The 23,622-nt window shown below is 38.9% G+C and overlaps 1 protein-coding gene and 1 long non-coding RNA gene across 2 annotated transcripts in view; one reads left to right on the plus strand and one right to left on the minus strand.

The window, feature by feature from the left end:
• Positions 1–14,931, minus strand: part of LOC123836810 (uncharacterized) — a 30,435-nt gene extending 15,504 nt beyond the window's left edge. The window contains exon 1 of the long non-coding RNA XR_010413841.1: positions 14,431–14,931. This is a non-coding gene — a long non-coding RNA (uncharacterized LOC123836810). The remainder of the gene's footprint in view (positions 1–14,430) is intronic.
• Positions 1–23,622, plus strand: part of PACRG (parkin coregulated) — a 524,905-nt gene that overhangs the window by 336,823 nt on the left and 164,460 nt on the right. The gene's annotated exons all lie outside the window — the stretch shown is intronic.

Genomic DNA, 23,622 nt, shown 5'->3' on the forward strand with positions numbered 1-23,622 from the left:
CCCAGCTAATCTTGGATAATCTTTTAAGGTCAGCTAATTAGTAACCTTAATTCCGTCTACAAAATCCCTTCACAGCAGAACCTAGACTAGTGTTTGACTGAAGAATAAGAGAACAGGAATTTTTTTTTTAATATTTTATTTATTTATTTAAGAGAGAGAAAGAGTGAGAGAGAGCACAAGCAGGGGGTAGGGGCAAAGGGAGAGGGAGAAGCAGACTCCCCACTGAGCAGGGAGCCTCACGTGGGGTTCAGTCCCAGAACCCTGGGATCATGACCTGAGCCGAAGGCAGACGCTCAACCGACCAGGCCACCCAGGTGCCCCTAAATCGTGAGGCTTCTTAGTGAGAACAGGAATCTTGAGGGACATCTTTAGAATTGTATCCTTGGCAGACGTCATCCGCAAGTTGATACCAAGGCCATGACTGGGACCTTGGTATGCTCAGGAGGATACAAAATTAACCTTACACTTTGTGAGGGTAGCACAGCTCTACACTCCCATGATCGACTCAGAGAAGACTGAAGATTTGTAAAACCTCGAATGAGTATAACAAGACAGAGTTTAAAGACTTCCATTGTCATTTCAGAATTGAGCCACTTATCTAATGGTTCAAGATTTACATGTAAGTGGAGAACAAAATCAAGAAGTTCATTTCAACATGTCTTTTAAAAGGTTAGCCAGTGAGAAAAGAATAGCATCCCCAGTAGAATTTGATTAGCCTATTGGCCAGTTGTGCTCTCTGCTCTACCACATGGCTCCTTGTCACAGAGAGTATATTTCATTTCCTGAGTGATTTCATCAACATTTCCCCAAATTCCCACAGGCCAGCAGTAGAAAGGACAAGGAAGTATTATTTTTGGAACTGTTATCCTTGCTTTACAAATAAAGAAGCTAAGAATTGTATCAAATGACTTGCCTAAGGTCACATGATAGAAATGAGCCACAGCCAAGACTTAATTCTCCATTCAAACCTAAGCAACAGATACTCTGAAAATGTAAATTGCTTTGCCAGAAAGAATGGTTCTCAGGCAGTTCTGATCCACAGACTTCTTTTATTTAATGTACTGAAGTAAATGGAAGTTTCATTGATCCACTTTAATAATTATTATGTACTGTCAAATCAAAGCAGCTGTTGCTGATCTTCTCCACAAACTCAAATGCATTATAAAGCAAAAATATTTTCTTATCATCAATTTCCATTGTGGAGTAGTGATCAATAATAGCATGAGAAAAATTCTGAACACAGAAAACTGGCAGCAAGTTCACCTGATTAAAAGCATGAAACAGTATTAGCTATCCCTCTCCTGTGGTTCCACTCTTTGCCAGAGGTATTCAAATGTTTTTATTTTTAAGTAATATCTAAGCCCAGTGTCAGGCTCAAACCCACAACCTCAAGATCAAAGAGTCCCATGCTCTACTGACTGAGCCAGCCAGGTGCCCCTTAAATCTGTTTTTCTAATCCAGTGGCATTCCTTCTCACAACTATTGATAAAAGCAGGGTACGTGGTATAATCACCTTGTGGACCAGGTCTTCATAGAAAGGAAGTTATTCCCTAGAGTATATTTCAAAAACTATGTTTGAAAACATCTCGCCAAATATCATCAAATGTAAGATGTAATCAAGTATTAAAGATAATCTATATTTTATGCAGTCCTGAGAAAGAAAAAGTGTTGCCAATTAAACTGTGACACATTATTAGCATCCTGATTAAGGAATGTAAAAAAATGTGACTTAATGAAATACTTTTAGTCTAATCCAACTTGCAGAGTGAGGTATCAACTATCTTGAACATGGAAGATAAATTAACACGAATGGAGTGAACTCTCTGGGATTTTCCTGTGTATCCCCTAACTTAATCCTCACAACTGCCATATATGCAAGCAGTAAGACCAGTTTACAGACAAGAGAATTCAATTCAGAAAATTTTAGTGTTTTGCTGAAGGTCACTCAGGAGTAGAAGTGATTCACATTTAAATTGGTTCAATTCAAAATGTGGTGTTTTATTTTTAAATTTTTTTTTATTAAATTCCAGTTAGTTAACATATAGTGTAATATTAGTTTCAGGTGTAGAATTTAGTGAGTAAACACTTACATACAACACTCTGCTCATCACAAGTGCCCTCCTTAATGCCTATCACCCATCTAGCCCATCCCCCACCCACCTTCCTCAGGCAACCCTCAGTTTGTTCTCTATAGTTAAGTCTCTTATGGTATGCCTCCCTCTCTTTTTGTTTTTCTTCCCCTATGTTCATCTGTTTTGTTTCTTAAATTCCACATATGAGTGAAATCATATGGTATTTGTCTTTCTCTGACTTACTTCGCTTAGTGTAATACTTTCTAGCTCCATCCATGTTGTTCAGATGGCAAGATTTCATTCTTTTTGATGGCTGAGAAATATTCCATTATATATATACCACCTCTTCTTTATCAATTCACCAATCGAGGGACACTTGGGCTCTTTCCATTATTTGGCTATTGTTGATAATGCTGCTATAAACATCAGGGTCCATGTATCCCTTCCAATCAGTATTTTTGTGTTCTTTGGCTAAATACCTAGTAGTGCAGTTGCTGGGTCATAGGGTAGTTCTATTTTGAACTTTCTGAGGAACCTCCATAATGTTTTCTAGAGTGGCTGAACCAGGTTGCACTCCCACCAACAGTGTAAGAAGGTTCCCCTTTCTTCTCATCCTCGCCAACATCTGTTGTTTCCTGGGTTGTTAATATTAGCCATTCTGACAAGTGTGAGGATCATATCTCACTGTAGTTTTGATTTGTGTTTCCTGATGATGAGTGGTGCTGAGCATCTTTTCATGTGTCTTCTTTGGAAAAATGTCTATTCATGCATGTCTCTTGCCCATTTCTTAACTGGATTATTTGTTTTTGGGGTGTTGAGTTTGGTAAGTTCTTTATGTATTTTGGATACTAACCCTTTATCAGATATGTCATTTACAGGTATCTTCTACCATTCCCAAGGTTGCCTTTTAGTTTTGTTGATTGTTTCCTTCTCTGTGCAGAACTTTTATTTTGATGAAGTTATAAGAGCTCATTTTTGCTTTTGTTTCCCTTGCCTCTGGAGACATGTCTGGTAAGAAGTTGCTATGGCCAATGTCAAAGAGGTTGCTGTCTGTGTTTTCCTCTAGGATTTTGATGGTTTCCTATCTCACATTTAGGTCTTTCATCCATTTTGAATTTATTTTTATGTGTGGTGTAAGAAAGTGGTCCAGTTTCATTCTTCTGCATATTGCTGTCCAGTTTTCCCAACACCATTTGTTGAAGAGACTTTTTCCCATTGGACATTCTTTCCTGCTTTATCAAAGATTAGTTGACCATATAGTTGTAGGTTCATTTCTGGGTTTTCTATTCTGTTCCATTGATCTGTGCGTCTGTTTTTGTGCCAGTACCATACTGTCTTGATCACTACAGCTTTGTAATAGAGCTTGAAGTCCAGAATTGTGATGCCTCCAGCCTTGCTATTCTTTTTCAAGATTGTCTTGGTTATTCGAGATCTTCTGTGGTTCCATACAAATTTTAGGATTATTTGTTCTAGCTCTGTGAAAAATGCTGATGGTATTTTGATAGAGATTGCATTAAATGTATAGATTGCTTTGGGTAGTATAGACATTTTAACAGTATTCTTCCAATCCATGAGCATAGAATGTTTTTCCATTTCTATGTGTCATCTTCATTTCTTTCATAAGTATTCAATAGTTTCAGCATACAGATCTTTTACCTTTTTGGTTAAGTTTATTCCTAGGTATCTTATGATTTTTGGTGCAATTGCAAATGGGATCAATTCCTTGATTTCTCTTTCTGCTGCTTCATTACTGATATATAAAAATGCAACAGATTTCTGTACATTGATTTTGTATCCTGCGACTTTCCTGAATTTGTGTATCAAATCTAGCAATTTTTTGGTGGAGTCTTTTGGGTTTTCTACAGAGAGTATCATATCATCTTCAAAGAGTGAAAGTCTGACTTCTGCCTTGCCTATTTGGATGTCTTTGATTTCCTTTTGTTGTTTGATTGCTGAAGCTAGAACTTCTAGTACTATGTTAAATAACAGTGGTGGAGTGGACATCTCTGTCTTGTTCCTGACCCACCCTAGAAAAAAAGCTCTCAGTTTTTCCCCGGTTGAGGATGATATTAGCTGTGGATCTTTCGTACATGGCCTATTTATGATGTTGAGGTATGTTCCCTCTATCTCTACTTTGTTGAGGATTTTTATCAGGAATGGTTGCTGTACTTTGTCAAGTAGTTTTTCTGCATCTATTGAGAAGATCATGTGGTTCTTATCCTTTCTTTTATTAATGTGTTGTATCACGTTGATTGATTTGTAAATATTGAATCACACTTGTAGCCCAGGAATAAATCCCACTTGATCATAGTGAATGATTCTTTTAATGTATTGTTGGATTCAATTAGCCTGTATCTTGCTGAGAATTTTTTGTATCCATGTTTACCAGGGATATTGTTCTGTAATTCTCCTTTTTAGTGGGGTCTTTGTCTGGTTTTAGAATTAAGGTAATGCTGGCCTTTTAGAATGAGTGGAAGTTTTCCTTCCATTTCTATTTTTTAGAATAGCTTCAGAAGAGTACGTATTAACTTTTCTTTAAATGTTTAGTGGAATTCCCTAGGGAAGCCATCTGGCCTTGGACTTCTGTTTGTTGGGAGCTTTTTGATTACTGGTTCAATTTGTTTTCTAAGAAGGCTAGAATCTCTTCTTGTCCTGCTTATAACTTCTTGGCCAGCGTATCTACCCATTTCATGTGCATGGGCCAAGATGATAGAGAAGAGGCTAGGCTAAAGACTGTATTTCAGAATTGTTGGTACATTATAAAACTAACATCCAGCAAAAATGCATAGCCAAACTAGATAACTAGAATTTACATGACCATGAACATTCACATGCATTTTTAAAAACAAAGAAATTTTTTGGGATACAGCAATCATGCAAATATCGATATATCTCAATTTCTGTACATATGTTTTTGCAAAACACTGGTGGTCAATAAATTAGCTTTGTGAAACCAGTTTTAGCTTTCAGTCTTCACTAAATTATTGTTTTTTATTTCAAAAAGATCTACTTTTCAGAATAAATTTGAAATTATAACTCTAAATAGTCAAACTTTAGTTCTTTATAAGGAAAGTAGAACAAAATGATAGCATTAAAATGAAATTGGGAGAGTAGAATAAAATAGATATAAAAACAATTTAGCTATATTTATTGTAATACACAAAGTAAAACAATTTAGTGTCCACATAATAGATTAAGTACACTGTAGCTGTTAAACTATGTATGCAATTGATAATTATTTTAAACACATTGTTTAATAAACTTTCCTTGTTTGATGAATTTGGATTGTATTTATTGGCTAGCAGAATTACTTTCTGAATCAGTATCTTTTCATCCTAACTAATCACCTAGTTCTTCCAACAATTGTTCCAATAACTATAGGTATGTAAATTAAAAATTACTCTTGCTGTTCACTCTTCATTTATTTTGCCGAGCTGGTATTTTGAGTTAAGCGCAGTTGTAGATTACACAGAGGACAGTGCTCTCCTAATCTTGACAACTCACAGAACAAGTGTTCTCATATTATCTATGAAGTAGTCTAAAATGTGGCATTTATCTGTATTTATAGCGCATTATGGAAAAGTGCTTCTATGAACCAATTTCTAAAAACCAGTCTACTTTTTCTTAGACTTTTCTGCCCACTTTTACTAGAAAATTGATTGCACTATTAAATTTACCTTAGCTTCCCATATTTTAAAAAGAAAGCATAATTCATTCTAAATAAAACCTTTCCAGGGTAATAACCACTTAGCATATAAATGATTTTAGTATTGATATAGCTAAATTTCTCTAAATAAATAATTTCCATGCCCAACGCATAATATACCAAGAATGCCTGTTAAGTGACAGCTTTGTAATGCAAGAATTTCCATTATAAAAACCTGTGAGATACAATCTAACACATTTGAAGAATTAACACTCTCAGATTGTAATTGCAAGATAAGTTCTAATTACTGTTTAATTTCTTGGTTGAAAATCTTTGGTATAGGGCGCCTGGGTGGCTCAGTTGGTTAAGCGACTGCCTTCGGCTCAGGTCATGATCCAGGGTCCTGGGATCGGGCTCCCTGCTCTGCGGGGAGCCTGCTTCTCCCTCTCCCACTCCCCCTGCTTGTGTTCCCTCTCTCTCTGTGTCTCTCTCTGTCAAATAAATAAATAAAATCTTTAAAAAAAAAAAAAGAAAGAAAATCTTTGGTATATGTATAATAGAAAATTGACTCTGAAATTATGCAATTAATATTATTAGCATTTAGTGCTTCCTTTTGAAGTTACAATGACATCTTTTTTGACTCAAAAAGTGTTCAACCAGAAAAAAAGTGCTTAAAGTTTGGAAAGTTTAAAAAGTGTCCATTGATATAGTTAACTAATTTATAAGTTGCTAAGTTCAGGTGAACTTGTTCAACTTTGGGTCATTGAAAAAATGGTACCTTCTATAGAAGGTATGCTGTTTGAAATGTTTTACAACAAGAAGATAAACATTTTTAGAATTCTGTTATCGATGCCATGAATTAATATGCAGTGTTGTGACATGATCCTGTGATCTTTGTGAAATCCATTAGGGAAAGTTAGAAATCTCTTAAAAATTGATGTGTTCTTAGAATTGATTGCTTGTCTAAACTTTCTTGTCTTTCACAATATAAATCTCAGGGAATTGTTCTGCCGATTATATTTCTATGGTAGATATTCCGACTATTTTTAATGGGATTATTTACTTATTTGTCCCAGATTTTATTTTGTATTATATAACTATCTTAACAACAGCTAACAGTTATTTCATGCTTTCTATATCCAGATATAACTGACATAAGATTTAATTGGTTAAATGCTTTTTGTGAATCATCTCATTTAATCCTCACAAACCCAAGAGGAAGAAAGCATTCTTCATCTAATTTAATTGATGAGGAAATGAAAGCAGAGAGATTAAGTAATTTGCGCATTGTCAGTCAGTTAGTAAAATGGTACGATAGCGTTATTCAAATGGAGAGAGGAACAAATGTGATAACTTCTGTAGTTTTCCCTACTTCATGAATACTCGGGTGTTTCAACTGCACCTACCTAGTTATCTCATTACAGTGTATTAGACAAGTCATTCCAATATATTGATTTCACCTTCCAGTGTTTAAACCAGCCGTGTTCAACAAATAACCTCACCAACCTGTGGCTTGTTCCAAAGGTTTTTTGTTTTTTGTTTTCTTTTAAATTCCCATTCCTAAGTGAAAAGAAATAGTGTTCAATACTAATAACTTACGGGGCGCCTGGGTGGCTCAGTCGTTAAGCGTCTGCCTTCGGCTCAGGTCATGATCCCAGGGTCCTGGGATCGAGCCCCGCATCGGGCTCCCTGCTCGGCTGGGAGCCTGCTTCTCCCTCTCCCACTCCCTCTGCTTGTGTTCCCTCTCTAGCTGTCTCTCTCTCTCTCTCTCTGTGTCAAATAAATAAATAAAATCTTTTTTAAAAAAATACTAATAACTTACTATGATTTATTTTTTTTAATACCATGTGTGGGATTGATCTTAGACAAAAATTAGACCCAAATTCAGTATTTATGCAATAGGATGAAGTTTTTTACCTGGCTGTAGTTTATAAAGGGTTTTAATAAATATATAACATACACAATAATCAAGACTTTTATTGCACTTATTATATATTCATTAGAGCTCCTTTATCATAGTTAGAACATGCATAGACTTTTGCTGAATTTATAACACCAACCCAAAAATCTCCTTGGATGTGATAATATGGATGGCTTTTAAAAGTGAGAAATTTTACTCTGGAGTGTACAGTTGTTCATGTGCAGTAGTTTGTGTAGAAAGACAATTGTGCTGACAGTGTTAGTTTTTGCACCGAAGACCTCATCATCAGCAGGACTTGAGATGATTCAAGACAATTGCAAGAAATGCACTCTGGAAAGAAGAGTTAATAAGATTTGTCCACTGGAAGATGTGAATTAATTGTAACTTAGAGAGAAAGGAAAAAAAAAAAACAGTAGTTTTACTTTTATAAGTTTGGGGAAGATGAGTTGCTAATAATGATCAAGAAAACAGTCATGCCATCAAGACTGCATGGTAGATCTTTAGCTTGCAGTATTCCCTTATTTTGAGAGAAAGAGAGAGGGAAGAGAAAAGAGAAGAGCACTGATTATAATTTGAACTACAGAGGAATTTTAGTAAATAGATTAAATTTAAAACTAGAAGGACTCAGATTTTTTTTTTTTTGGATAGCTAAGAAAAATAGATAAGAAATAGAAAAACACTAAAAATATATAGAAGGAATATCAAGTAAAGCCATCAGTTTTAACTGTAGGTGTAAGGCAGGGGTGCATTGAAAATAAAGGCCCTGACATGTAATATAGATGACCAACAGACTGCTGGAATATATAGGATTCAGAAGGGCCTTATTTCATATTTGGCGAGTCTCTTAATATAACACCTCTCAGTAAGCTGGCATCTGACCTCTGCTCAGACCCCCTGAGTCACATGGGACTCACAGGACCATAGTGTGACTAATGCCTTTTTGGAATGTCTTAACTGATAAAATTCTTTTCTATATTTAACCAAAATCTTCCTTGCTATAATTTTCTACTTGGTCTTCATTATACTGTGTATTCCTCACTCAGACGCTCTCCTTCTATCCAGGCCCCTCTTTACCTCATGGAATTCCACAGGTTTCTTGGTGCATATTCTCTTATACCCCTCTTTTGATTTATTGATTTTGAATAAAATATGCCTTTTCTTTGTCACATCCCAAATACGCTAAGACTCAGTCTTAACTACTTCCCTATGCTGACTTTTCAAGACATTTATTTGCTGTGCTTGCCTTCCTTTTGCTTCTCCTGCTATTAGTTTCTCCAAAATCCTAATGCATTCTTCGAAATTTCGTCATTTTTTCTTGTACAGGTTTGCATGTCAAATTTCACTATGTCCTAGATGTTTAGGAATCCCATGTTCCTCATGATGTGAAAAATTAATAATAATCCTCTGTGGCCTAAGTTTTAAATTTGGCATAAGTGATGCTGTTTGGGGCCAGAGCCGTCACACAAAGTTAATAAATGTAGGCGGTCCCTCTTCTCCCCAGGATGAAACTGAGGTCACTGCTTTGGCCCAGAAGCGAAATATCATCTTGGCAGAACACTTCAACAAACATGCTGACATCTTGATTGTTTTTCTATCTTTTTGCTCATTACCATTTTATTGGAGAGCCCAGCTAGCTGGGTTCAGTGTCCCGTTTCACAGTGCCTAAGAAAATCTGTGATTGTATGTAAGACCTCTGTACCAGACAGCCTCTTAAAAAAATCAAATGTTGTAATCTTTCGATATTTTCTTCCCTTTGCTCTCCAAAATTCAATCACTTACCAAACTTATTACTTTTCCATTTGCAACTTTATTTCTAGCCCACTATCACCATCCATCTCCACCTGCCACTGCTCTAGGTCAGGGCATTATGATCAGACCTGGTTTATTACAGTAAATCCTTCGCTGTTCTCTAGGCAGCAAACATCACCTGTGTGGTTTCATCTCAATTTGGAAAACCTCCCTGCAATTCTAGAAACATGCAGTCAGCACTCTAAAAGAACTCAGGACAAGAATGTGCTAGTAGATTGTGGTTTTCTTTTCTTGCTTTTTAAATATTTCTATCTTTATAGTCACAGGACAGTATCTCAGGACTGTCTATTGTGGGAAAGAGAGACTTCGACTCCCTGAGCAGCCCCTCCTCCCAGTCCTTTGAAACACATTTGCTCTCGGGACAAGGGACACTCTTGCAAAAGAAGAAAGGGCAAACATGTCAACTGCATGGGTGTTCAGATATAAACATAAAGGCTTTCCAATTTTTAAAAATGTCTTTGCCTTGTTAACAATGTACGTGATGACTTGATGAGTGGTTCTGTGAACGCCGCTGCTAAAGAAGTATTAAGAGAGGGAGCAAGCACCTGCCTCCTCCATAGTGAGATGGAGAAAGAAGTTGGGGCCCAAGATCTCCCAGAGTCAAGCATCTGATCACATGATTGGAGGGGTATCAAAGACGAATGTGAGTTTTATAGGGCTGGCAGGAAAATCACAGACAAAGCATGATTGCTGAGATTTCTAGTGTGAAGAGATCACATCCTGGTCGAAGCTGTGAGAAGGCAACATTATGAAGAAAAATCCAGGAACAAACAAACGAAAAAGATAAGTAGGCCAGTCTTCACAGGTTCAGATAGAGAGAAAGAGAGGAAAACATAGGTATGTCCATCAAAGGCTGGTAGGCCATTGCTTTACCTCTTTAGATAGAACTGGGTGGAATAAGCTCTCTGTATTTGCTGCTCCTGATACGAAAGTCCTAGAGAAAGCCGTTCACTCATTCATTTATAAAATGATTTTTGACTGTCTTATATGTGCCAGGCACTGTTCCAAACACCATATATAGAATAGTGAACTTACACAAATAAAAGCACAAATATAAATTTGCTCTTGTAGGTTCAAAGTGATAATGATGACCATAGCAGCCAACAATACTGAGCACTCAAGTGCTTTTATGGGTTATCTCGAGAAGCATCCAGCTAGGCTGGAGAGGACAGCCCCGCTTTGCTTCATTCTCATCTGAGACCTGGTGGTCACACGGCTCTCTTCCCGGAAGAGCTCTTTAGGGAGCCAGAACAACACCAGGGTGAGTGTGAGGGTGAAGGGGGCTCCCGAACATCAAGTTCAGGTTCACATCTTGTTTGCACATCTTCCTCTAGCCATCTGCTAAAGCGACCGCTGGACTGATACTGTGGCAACACTCTGATATAAGCCTTTCAGACATTGTCGTGTTGGCACGAGCCAGTAACTTGGATACAGCGCATGAAGGACAGACACCCTCTTGAGAGGACCATCATGTAGCTGATCAGGAAAACCAGGCTCGAGTCCTGCTCTGTTTTGGTGGGTTGTATGACCCTAGGTGAGTCATTCGATCTCACCATCTGTGTATTTCTTCAGTGAGCAAATGGGAAGGATAAATAGTCCTATGTCCTCAAACAGGTCGAACCAGAGGGGTTCTTTACTCTTGGGGAACATTCTCTGTGACACCAGTGCCCCTTGCCCTTCTCACATCTTTACCTTCTTTTCAACCTCAGAGCTGATTGCCATATGTTCCCATTGCTTCTCACCACCCACTTTATGTAGGGCCTTTTACTCTAGAACCAAAGAAAGACCTGCTTCCCTCTCGAGACCCTCGCTGTCCCCTCCTTCTTCCACTGCATTGACTCCCAATTGTCCAGCTCCATCTCCCACCTGAACGGCTGAAATCAATAGTTTCTGGACTTTATGACCCTCTTGTAAACACTGGCAAAATCAACGAGATTTCCACACCGGAGGGTGGGGAACATTGATGTGGATGCTACTGATAATGAGTTCCTTTTCGGAAACAAGAAGTAAACACAGGGTGTTCCTGCTGCATTTATGCATAATGAGGCATTTATGCGAACACCCTCCACTCAGCTAGTTGAACTGCCTGGGGCAAAATAATATTCAACCTTCAAGTTTAATAACTGCATAAACCTAGAACAGATGGGAAGCGTTCTGCTCTGGCTTTGAAGAGCCTAATTAAGTGTATTCAAGGAGATTTTTCGAGCCCCCTCCCTTTGAAGCACTTTGTGGTCTGTGTCAGAGAATGACGGCTGTCTTTATGTTTCGTTGTTACGGAACATCCCGTGACTTCTGTATTCTGTAACGCAATACCTTTGTTTCTTTGAAATAACCTGTGGGACTTTATGCCAAGCCTTGCTCTTGTTCCTTCCTATTTTTATCCTAAGTGTATTAACCAACACTCTTTGGAGAATGTGCTTGCGAGCTTAGGTGTATCTCACTTTATCCAATAAACATGTTCCTGGCATGTAGTATGTAAATCGAATTTTAACAAATTGAATCATACACCTAAATGCCTGAGGGGCACCCATTTTAGGAAATAAATCATATTCTGAATTTTAAGTGAATTTTTACACCCTAATTTTTCCAGCCAAGGTTTTCAAGCAACTTCATCACAGACCTATTAAAAGAAACGTCCTTAAAAAATAGTTGGTGACATCCCAGTGACATGGACAGCTTAGAATTGTAATCAGCCATTGAAATAACTAATAAGTCAACCAAATCCCCTGTGTAGAAACAGAAACCTTAGATCTAATCAAACTGATATTTACTGCATGCCTACTGTGTGCTGGGCTCCAGAGCTACATGGGAAAAGAAAACACAGGCCTCAGGGTACTGGGGTAGATTCCATGATGGAGTTTGGTTGTGGACTGAGTGGAGGAGATGAAACACTTTATCTTCCAAGGGACTGGCCTGGACCTTGGAAAGACCAGAGGGATGCTTTATATTTTAATTGATATTAAAATCAACCAGAAGTGAAGTTTTATATGCTCTGTAGATGGCAAATGTTTCTTAGAAAAGCATCCTAAGGGCGATGGATTCTGAATTGGTTTTTATTGCAGTGAAGGCATATAGTCTCTCTGTGTCTATAACTCCTCTTATGCCCCCTAACCTGAGGGATAGTATGAATCAAAGATTATAGGTAGTGGAGCAAATCACAAGGGTCAGGTTTGGAGAAAGCAAACCGACCGATGAGTTGAAAATAAAAATAAGCAGAATGAGGGCACAATTTCATAGCAAAGTCACCATGTTGTCTACATGTAACTTGCTCAAATACAACCAAGTCCAGAACAGGCCAGGTCCTCTCCATCCATTCCACGTACCATTCTACTCTTGAGCCCATACTCTAGAGAGATCATGAGATTGGAAATCAAACTCTGATGCCCCTCCCTTAGTTTCAGCTGTCTCTGGTGCCTAATAATTTGCATCATGGCCTCTCAGTGTATCCACATCCTAAGAGCAAGCCTCCTACCTCAGCTGCCATATAACCCAAGACTGTCTGTTCCTCTGGTGGAAGGAATGAGTCTGTGCCTGTGGACGTGGGAGCCTTCCCTGAGGGCTGACTGTGGGACCTAATCCCCACTTGCCCTCCCCCCGCCCCAGACACAGCACACTTCTGCAGGTCAGGGAAGCTTCCCCAGGTGGGGGCTATGTGTTTGAATGGAAGTTTGTCTCTTATAAATTTGGGACGATGAGCCATCAGAGTCAGAACCCCTCAGGGTGTGTCAAGCACCACTTCTGGGTATATTAAAGCGGAGATCGGGAACAGTGCCCAGGAATAATAGAAAACAGATAGTAGCTGTGACTTAGTGAAGGTTTTTGAAAGAAACAAGGGAAAGTAGATTTTTGCTCACAGCACAATGTCAGTGATTTAAGGCCGGGGTCCAGGGGCCTGAACTCGGGTCTGCACCGAGAGAATGGAGAGGAGGAAAAGCCAGAGAGATGGTGCTTGAAAAACCAACCCAACTAAACACGTGATGGATGTGGGGATGCAGACACGTACTGATTTGGAACCACTGTGAAAGCCTCCGGTGTTAAGATGCTGATGCCATTTCCCAAGGGAGAGAGCACAAGGAGAAGCGGGTGGGGGGCAGGCTGTCGTGGACGTGGTGAGTTGAGGAGACCCCGAGTGAACCTGCTCAGGAAGGAGCTGGAAGGGCAGACCCTCCCTGCCTGCCACCCTGCGGGCTTTGTCTCTTCACCCCCATCACCCACAGAAGAAACGGTTTAATCTGCGGGACAATGCCGAGGTAGAATGTGCAATGTGAACAACAGGCAAAATAAGAACTCGGATAAAAGCAGAATGAATCTAGGGGACACCCATCCAGAGCTTTCTAGAATCACCCTCTAGGGTCCCTGCAAGCCATCTAGGAATCCAGCATCACAATCTAACCTCGACTCACACTGAACACGGAGCTCCTCCTAAAGCTCCGTGGAATCCCTGAGTGGCCTCAGCTCCAGCCTGGGGAATAACCCAGAGGTGGCTGAGCGCTGAGGGCCCCCAAGAAATCAGCAAGGTAGTGAAAGGAGGAGAGATTTTGAGGTTTCAAAACAAAGTTTCTCGTGAAAAAGGGGAGACAAGGCCATTATTACAGGGAGCTGTAAATGACATCATCTGACTTTCAGATTGTTCAGCTGGGGAGAGGAAAACAAGATCACAGACAGGAAAATGCCTTGATCTTTACTTCTCTTAACCTACAGGCACAGAATCACCAGCATTTATGATCTTAAAATTAGAGTGAGGTGGAAGAGAACTCAGCTCGTAAGAGCGATGAAGGCTGATAATGTCCAGTCTTCAGGGGGACATTGAAGGCCTGAGGTCTGTTACTGACTCCGTCAGTAACTCATTATGCGGCATGAGATAGAGTTTCTGTTTGCGAGGGGAAATAGTGGTGAGAACATAATTATTTCCTGGGTGCACGCTGACGGCTGAGGTATTTATACATCAGGCAACAGAGAGAAAAATAATACTTGCCACCTACCTACCCATTAGAGGTGACGTCTGGAGAACGATCACGGGGTCTTGGATGAAAGGGTATATGAATAGCAGTGTATCGTCAGCTTCCGATGGGTCTGGTCTTTGCATGACTTCGCTTTCCAAAACGTCAGTGGTGCAGTTTGTCCTTTGAGTTTCTGATTTCGAGTTTCCCCATCCAGGCTCAGTGGCAGAGAAGCCTTTGAAGAAGTGAGCATCCATTCTTCATGGTTCAGTAAAGCATTGCTAATTTACATTAATGATGGATATTTAAGGACAGAAATTTTTCAAAACAAGGCTACTGCATGGCCAACTGTATTTTATTTATAGAACCTTATTTTTGAGTCCTCTGATATTATTATTTGATATTTCTTCATCTTAGGCTACTTCCACCGTGCTTATTTCATTGGCTAACTTAGTAAAGAAGAACTAGTTTTAAAAATTCAGAGGGTGTCATATTTATTTTCTATACATCTTGTCACTTGCTATGTATGTTTGTAAACAAATATGTTTCATTTTTTAGGAGACATATGGCTTCTAACTTGTTTGATTTAATAAGGTAACAGAAGTTCTGTGTGGAATCTGCCTCTAAGAGTTGTACTCTCTTAGTGATTTAATGCTCCAGAGGGTTTCAGCTCAAGGGCAGAGCCTGATCCTTTGTCCCCTCTTCTCCCCACCTCCTTTTTCCTTCCCAAACTTGTGAAAGGGTGATCTGTGCAAGGAGACTCAGAAAAGCTCTAAAAACAGAACAGATAAAGCCTTAGGCTGTTTTCAGTGACCCGCTCTGATATCCTTTCCTTTACTTGGAACTGTTCAAAATGTCCAGTGAATTCTCTAGGACACCCTCTGTGGCAGCTCGGCCTGACTTACGGAAACCTGCAAGGGGATAAGTGTAGGGAAGTGTCCTCTTCTTGTCACTGTGGGCCCAGCTTCCACCGAGCCCTCACGGGGGCAGTTTCAGGCAAGGGCAGGGGGACACACGTCCAATCCCACAACAATCCCACTGTTCGAGCAAGGCTCTCGGAGAATGCTCAGGATGGTCATGTAACTGGGAGGGCAAGAGGCAGAGGGTGACAACTGCAGACCCCAGGCCGGTAGCCAGATCGGGGTTCAAACACCAGCAGCACCACTTTGCAGTCATGAGATATGTGAGCACGCTGATTAACTGGTCTGTCCCCCATGTTCTCATCTGTGTGAGTCAGATATTAATAGTACTTACTTCATAAGTCTGTTTAAAGATCGAGGTTAGCATTAGAAAAACATTCAGAACATTGCCCGGCACCTGGTGAGTGCTACAGAAACGGGAAAGACATGGGCTCTTGCTGGCACTATGATCAAGCGTTGGTGTCCAGTAACTCCACTGGACGGGGGTTGAGTGTGTTGGGGAAAGAGAAGAAACCCCAGAGAGACTGTTCAGGACAACTCAACACCATTTAGAGGCCTGCTTAGCTCTACCTGTCTTGGAATAATGAAGACCTAATATGTTGTGTATCTTGTAAACTTTGCAAGGATGAACAAGTACGCAAAGGCGATTGCAATCTGTACTTTCCGTTCATGAATCCTGTGTAGAGACTGATCGTTGAGGATGGCTAGGACAACTCAAAGATGCATAAAAACCATGTCCGGGATAACCTCATAGTGACAGTAGAAAGTTAAAGGCAGGGAAATTGCTGAGGAAACAATTCCTCCCCCCAAAAGAAGTTTCTATTTTAATTGTAATCTCAATGTTTGCTTTGCACCTTTAAATGCTGGGATTATATTTGGGGGCTCATAGTCCACCTAAAGTGGCTGGCCGCATTCATTTTATGTTTCCATAATTGCAAGACCAAAGGTTCATCATTTCTGGTGTCAGTTCAGCCTCTGGCTTCCTTTCTAAGACACGTTTTGTAGAGTTTTCCCATTCATGGCAGGAGAAAACTAATACACTCATTTTTAAAAATAGTGATTTGAAATTGCTTCCAAAATAGCTAGAGTTTTAGGAGAAAAGACTGTGTTTCATATGGCCCTGGAATGTATAATGTGCTAAATAAGATAAGAGGGAACTCTTCTGTAGGAAACTCAGCTGTACCACACTATACATCTTAACAGATCTCCTTTCTTTCACCTGGGCACCTTCCTCTGTGAGTAAGGCATGGGCAGCATGGTCATTTCTTCTGTTCTCAGCTACTTCACCTTCAGTGTGTGAAGTGACAGCATGAGGCATTTCAGCTCCAGAAAATTCTATAAAGAGTGTGAGAGTTCTTAGACCAGACAGCTGCAGATCACAAGGATAGGTGCTGGGTTAATGGGACATGTGACAAGTTAATATAGTTGGCTGGGAGGATGGAGCAGAGATACAGACACTCAATATTTAAGCACCTACTGCGCGCAAGGCAGAACTCTGCATCTACTTTCTCCTCTTCTACAAACAAATAGTTCTGCTTTCTTGTTTTTTCACACATTGTGGACTTGTGAATAATACTAATTTTAGACAAAATTTTGCAGCTGAAGAGTTTGAAAGAGTTGATCTCAATGGCATTCCTGCATGAGTTCTGATAATGAACTCAAAGAAACCCCAGCCTATAAGGGAGCTAGACCCAAACCATTTCAAGCATGGCCTCATCACTTTGACATGGAAACCATGCCATATCTTGCCAGACCTTGGCCACATATTCCTTCTACCAAATGCCAAGAGGCATCTAACTGTTAGTCTTCAAGGACAAAGTGTTGCTACATGAATAAAATGGAAACTGTGCTAAATTCAAGAGCTGTTAGGTAGTCTTCCATTTTTCAAAGTCATAAAATAAAAATAGTGTCACTCCAAATTTAATGGCTGCAGTTACTCACACCTGACTCAGTAAATATTTGGTGGGGGGCGGGGGGGAGATAAGTGAATGCCTGAAATGTGTCTTCTCCAACCACATTTTTAACTTCATCAAGCCTCAGCTTAGTCATAAAAAAATAGAAATAATAATTACTTCATTGTGAAGATCACATCTGATAAAGCACTTGGTAAACTATAAAGCATGATACACTGTTAATTTTTTCTTTCTTTCCCATTCCTTGAGCGAGACTCTGTTGTGATGCTCTAGCCTATATCTTAACATCATTGAATACTCCTAGGTCTTTGCTAAATTCTGCAAATCGCTTTACTTACAACTTAGCATATATCTCATCTATTTGCTGAGTATCTGTTTCAGGGTTTCGATGAAGCAGAGTGATGGACCTCACTCTTGTTTCACTGCATGGGTTTGATGGTCACTCATAATTCTCACTTCCAGCTGACCCTGATTCAAGTAGCCCTTTTATGTTTGCTTCAGTGCACCTAATATGTGAATTTCACTTCAGTTCTCAGTTATAAGGAACTCATTTTGCTGAGTTTATTTTAACTTTAAATAACACCCATTTCATTCTTGGTCATTCTTGTTGCTGTTAATCTATAAAAGCAGAAGGGTATTGGGAGGAAGAAAGTGCTACATTAGTGGTCATTTCTACTGATGCTGCTTTTAATTCTTTCAAATACCTGAAAGCATTTAAATTGATCTCTATTTTGACTAGGAAGAAGAGAAAATTCTCCAGTGTAAATGCATTCAGAACATTTAGATAATATCCTAAACAAAAGGGAAAAAAACAAACTTACAAGTTTTCTTTGCCTTTAATGATATATTTGTGACTCCGACTTGTTTGTATTCTCCACCTTCATCCTACTTGAACTAATTTTTTTTAAAGAAAGAAAAAAATGAAGCTTTATAAATTTATCAAATGAAAATAAAGGAGAAAAGTAGGCCAACATTACGACAATTTAATTAAAATTTTGTGGGTTTTTTATTAGGAAAAAATATTTAGAATAAAATATGACTTTAGAAAATATTTTCCATCATCTAAGACTTTGTCTGTTGGTTCTTAAGTTGAAGTCCTGTATTCTAGAGCCAACAGTGTGGCAATGGGTGTGTGAACATAAGTTAAAATAATTTACATAATACAGGAAAAATCCTGATTTCTAGAAAAGATACAAAAATTGGGAAAATACATTTACTGAATTTTATTTTTCTCAAAAAAGTGATATTAACATAGAATAAAAGTTTTCTCATTGTAGAACCTGATGTCCAACTTTTTATGGATATGGCTCAAATACTATTTTTATTAAATCTTTGAATTGGTTGACTATTTAAACCTTAATTTAATAGATCATAGTGTGACCAAATATAAAATTATTTTCTTTTTCTTAAGAACTCTTTGGGAAAAAGGCTGAGGAATTTAGGAAGGAAGCTCTTACCCTATAATGAAATGTCCAGTTTCCTTGGGGATGGCATCTTGTACAACAGCACAACCAGGAACAGGGCAGAGAAGAGTGGAAAAAGGAACCAGGGGCCCAGAGCTAGTGAGGAAGACAAGTGCTTCTTACCTGCTGGAGCCTTCAAAAAGCAGTATGATCATAGGATGCCCTTTGCACTGCCTACTGTAGGCTCTGTAATTAATAATATGGTGGAAAATGTCCAATAACCCTTATTCTAAAACTCAAAAATAATCCCCTCATTAGGCATCTTGTAAATTTTTAAAATCTCTAAATTTCATAACTCTAAGATATTTATTCTTATGAATTATATTCTTATAAAAAATAACAAAGAAATATCTGGAAAACATAAAGAAGGAGGAGGAAGAGATGAAGGCGAGGAAAGTGTTTACCCTAGTCCAAATAAAATAGTGCAGGGACTGGGAGGTAAGTCAGTAGAAAACAGTGGAGAGTCCATAGACAAATCTTAAAGTATATGAGAATCTAAAATCCAGTAAGGATGACATTTCAAATCATTTGGGGAAGGCTGAAGTATTCAATAAGTAGAATTCAATTCATTAGTCTCCATTTAGGAAGAAAATAAAGTCAGGATGTGTACCTCCCAACACTCCTCAAACACTTTTCAAGTAGTTCAAAGATTTGAGTGTAAAATATTAAAACTATAAAAGCACTAGAAGAAAATATAAGATCATTTTATTAAATAATGTCAGAGGGAAGGCATTTCTAACCACAACACAAAATCTAAGAGACATTGAGGAAAAGATTGATGGATCTGATTATATAAAAGCTAAAAGCTTGTTTACAATGAGAAGCAACCCAATTTGTCTCAAACTGGGACAAAATAATTGCAATACATGAAATGGTGAAGGCTTAATGTTCCAAACATACAAAAATCTCCTAAATAGAGATTAGAAAAAGACAAGCAATGCAATAGGAAGAAACAAGTCAGAGAAGGAGCATAGTCAAAAAGAAGAAATGATCGTTTCCATTAATAATAAATTAAAATGATGAGATATAATCTCTAGTTTTTATGAAATTCTTCGACATTCTTGTATAGTTAATGAAAAGGCAAATAGTTTTGAAAGATAGTTTAACACTTCCTATTCATCTAAGTGAGTAGTCCATTCAACCCCTAAACCCTACTTCTGGGAAGCTATCCTACAGAAACCACAACACACAGATGTCATTGAAGTAGTAAAGGTTTGTGATGAGTCTAAGTGTCCATCAGTAAACGGAAGCCTGTGCAGCATTTTATAAAATGAAGAATAGGGGCACCTGGGTGGCTCAGTCGTTAAGCGTCTGCCTTCGGCTCAGGTCATGATCCCAGGGTCCCGGGATCGAGTCCCACATCGGGCTCCCTGCTCGGCGGGAAGCCTGCTTCTCCCTCTCCCACTCCCCCTGCTTGTGTTCCCTCTCTCGCTGTCTCTCTCTCTGTCAAATAAATAAATAAAATCTTTAAAATAAAATAAAATAAAATAAAATGAAGAATACATTCTACCTTGGAAAAAAAGGCACTGTTCATTGTAAAATAAAACATGCACACACATACATAGGGAAGAACGAAGTGAAAGCATGATTCTATTTTTATCTGACAGATGATGTGAGTGTATGTGTGTATACACACAAAAACATTTACGTATATTCTAGTAGGAGCAACACTGGATGAGCAGGCAAAGTAACGAATCTCTGGAGGGCAAACATATTTCAATCAAAATATGCCAAATGATGCTTTCATTTACAACGAGATGCCAAAATACAATGGTCAGCAATTTTATTCAAGGAGCAGGTGTGAAGTATTGTCTCACTAACCCTAGATTAGGCTTTACACCTTTTTTCTGGAATGGTTGACCTTGAGACAGGGCACCTGAACCACCACACCTCTGCGGAATACGGTTAATTCCTCTAGATGATTCCTTCCACTTCTGCTCATTTTACAGAACTAATTTCTGTGACATTTTATTTCTACACAGCACTGAACCCAAAATTGTCTTCAGTATTTACGAGGGCATTTACAAAAGGAACAGAGCAAATGCAGTTTAGACAGGTTCCAATAATTCTCCCGGTCTTTCTGACACCAGTGTTTCAGAGTTCACCTTTCCTCTACACACACTCAATTAAATTAAAATATAGTGTATACATGGTGGCCAAAGAATCTCAAAGGGCACTGCAGAGGTGAAAATAAAACAACTTCATATGAGCCATTCCCATTATGAGTGAATATATCTAGATTTTGTTAAAATTAAAACCCAGGATAATTATCAAAGCCTAATGGCATAGACCAAAACAGAAAGAAGAAAATGAGCCCGGTGGCAAGTCGACAGCTCCTGTGGTAGTCGCACTGTTGACCCTTTTTCTCAGCCCCGGGCTGCAGGCCAGACACTGCTACCAGACAGGGGACAGTGTCTCGGTCTTGTACAGCTGCTCACAGACTCACGGGGAAGGGCCCACCCCCTCATCTCTAAGTCCCAGGCACTTAGGGGACAGCATGCACTCCATGAATGCAATGCTGAGGAATTTGCAAACGCCCAAACCAAAATGGCACCTTCCTTTTTTTTTTTTTAATTAGAAGATAAAAATTAGGATGGAACTGGAGGGTATTATGTTGAGTGAAATAAGTCAAACAGAGAAAGACATGTATCATATGATCTCACTGATATGAGGAATTCTTAATCGCAGGAAACAAACTGAGGGTTGCTGGAGTGGGGGGTGGGGTGGGAGGGATGGGGTGACTGGGTGATAGACACTGGGGAGGGTATGTGCTCTGGTAAGCGCTGTGAATTGTGCAAGACTGTTGACTCTCAGATCTGTACCTCTGAAACAAATAATGCATGCAATATATGTTAAGAAAAAAAAAGAAGAAGAAGAAGAAGGTAGCAGGAGGGGAAGAATGAAGGGGGGGAAATCGGAGGGGTAGACGAACCATGAGAGACGATGGACTCTGAAAAACAAACAGGGTTCTAGAGGGGAGGGGGGGTGGGAGGATGGGTTAGCCTGGTGGTGGGTATTGAGGAGGGCACATTCTGCATGGAGCACTGGGTGTTATGCACAAACAATGAATCATGGAACACTACATCTAAAACTAATGATGTAATGTATGGGGATTAACATAACAATAAAAAAAAAAGAAGATAAAAATTAAGACCAACAGAGTAAGTGAATTTTAGCAAAATCGAGGCGTCTCCCAAAGCTTTGACTAGCCTCTTTTTCCTGGGAGGTACAGAAAGAAAAACAGATAGGTTTATATCAATACATAGATATAGATATGTTCTTCAATTATGATACTTAGTCAAATTATGAAGCTCAAAGAACAGATTGCCTCAACCTACTACTACTACTTGAAACTTTCTGTGCCACTTGCACAAAATAAGCTTCGCTTCCCTTGGCATTTTTGTCGATTCACATTTCCAGGAGAGAGCGCTGCTCGTGACTTCATTCTCCTGAGACTTGGAACCCCATGAAGGAAGGACTGTTCTGCTTCCTTTACCCTGCGTCCCAGCACCAACCGCATATAGTGGGTCCTATGCGGGTCCTCAAAAATGTTTCCTGTTGTAGAATAAGAATCTCTAGATCACTTTATAACTATATATCCTCATTTGGGTTGATTTTTTATTAGTTTTATTTTCTGGGGCTAGGGGATTAGATCAGACATGACATTAAGTAGTTCGATCATACCCAGAAAAGTTAGGCACTCTTTGTAGTATGTACAGAGGAAGTTGCTATCTTTAGAGTTTACAGAGACGACTTACCGTAATGATCCTGTCCTTTGGATTATGTCCTTTTACTTGAACACCTTGTGCCCACGACAAAGCCCACCTGTATTTGAAATGCATAGTAAGCCTGACTAAAGCCCACTGATTGTTTTTAAATTGTGAGATCATGTTTAAATATTATATCTTTTGTTTCGCTAGATGTATATATTTTAATATGTCTCACTTGCTTATATAACCCACCTAAACATAAAGTTTAGAATATGTGCTATGTATTTTTAAATACTTCTTTGTCCCTCAATTTCAAAAGGGTTTTGAATTTAAAGTGTAATTGTCTTAAAACACCAAAATGGTGAGATTATCTGAAGAAGATGGTTCTATATGCTCAGAAAAACTACTTAAAATTGGATGAAATTGAAGAATTAGAGCAAAAGTTTGAGTCCCAGCATTATTAATCTAGGCTTTCTTTGGAACAAGAAGCAGGGCTGAGAAATGGCCCTCAGTTGTAAATGGAGAATGAGTTTAAACATCTTCCTAAAGAATTATAACTTAGTTCTAGTTGGGAGTAGCTGAACAAGAGAAAACTTGATTACTTAAAGGCACTAAGTATATTAGGAAGAGAAACATAAATACCTCCAACCAGAATAGCCACTGTGGTCTGGCTATTTAAGACCTGGTGTTCTGATGGAAACTGATGGGCTCTATTACGGATGTCCATCATGGACAAAATGAATTTAGGGTGCCCTTGTGATTTCTCTTGTCCGTGGACTGAGCTTCTTTAAAAATCAAGCTATAAGGATGCAAGTTATATAACTTAATTTACTGCTGAAATGGAACATAAAGTGATTAGCTCAGTGATGCTCAGGCTCTGAGGCTTTAAAACCCTGGCAGATCGTATACATGAATTGCAGAAGATTCACGTGATACATACCTTTAGAATGCGCACAGGCAGGGTCTCAGACTATCAGTTAGCCAAAACTGTGTGCATAATATGCATGGAACAACTTACCCAAAGTTGATAACTATTGGGACACTTTTCCCAATTTATTCTGGATACATTTACTGCATGGAAAACTATTTTTTATCCATATCACCAAGTTTCTGGAAGTAATAACTCTTTAAGTGTGTTTTAAAGAATTTATAACTTAAAAACCCCAATGATAGGGGTGCCTGAGTGTCTCAGTCAGTTAAGCATCTGCTTTGGCTCAGATCATGATCC

This window comes from Mirounga angustirostris, unplaced genomic scaffold (genome assembly GCF_029215605.1).
Source record: "Mirounga angustirostris isolate CCGP_5_RB_7025 unplaced genomic scaffold, mMirAng1.0.hap1 SCAF_8, whole genome shotgun sequence".
In the NCBI taxonomy this organism is placed as follows: domain Eukaryota; kingdom Metazoa; phylum Chordata; class Mammalia; order Carnivora; family Phocidae; genus Mirounga; species Mirounga angustirostris.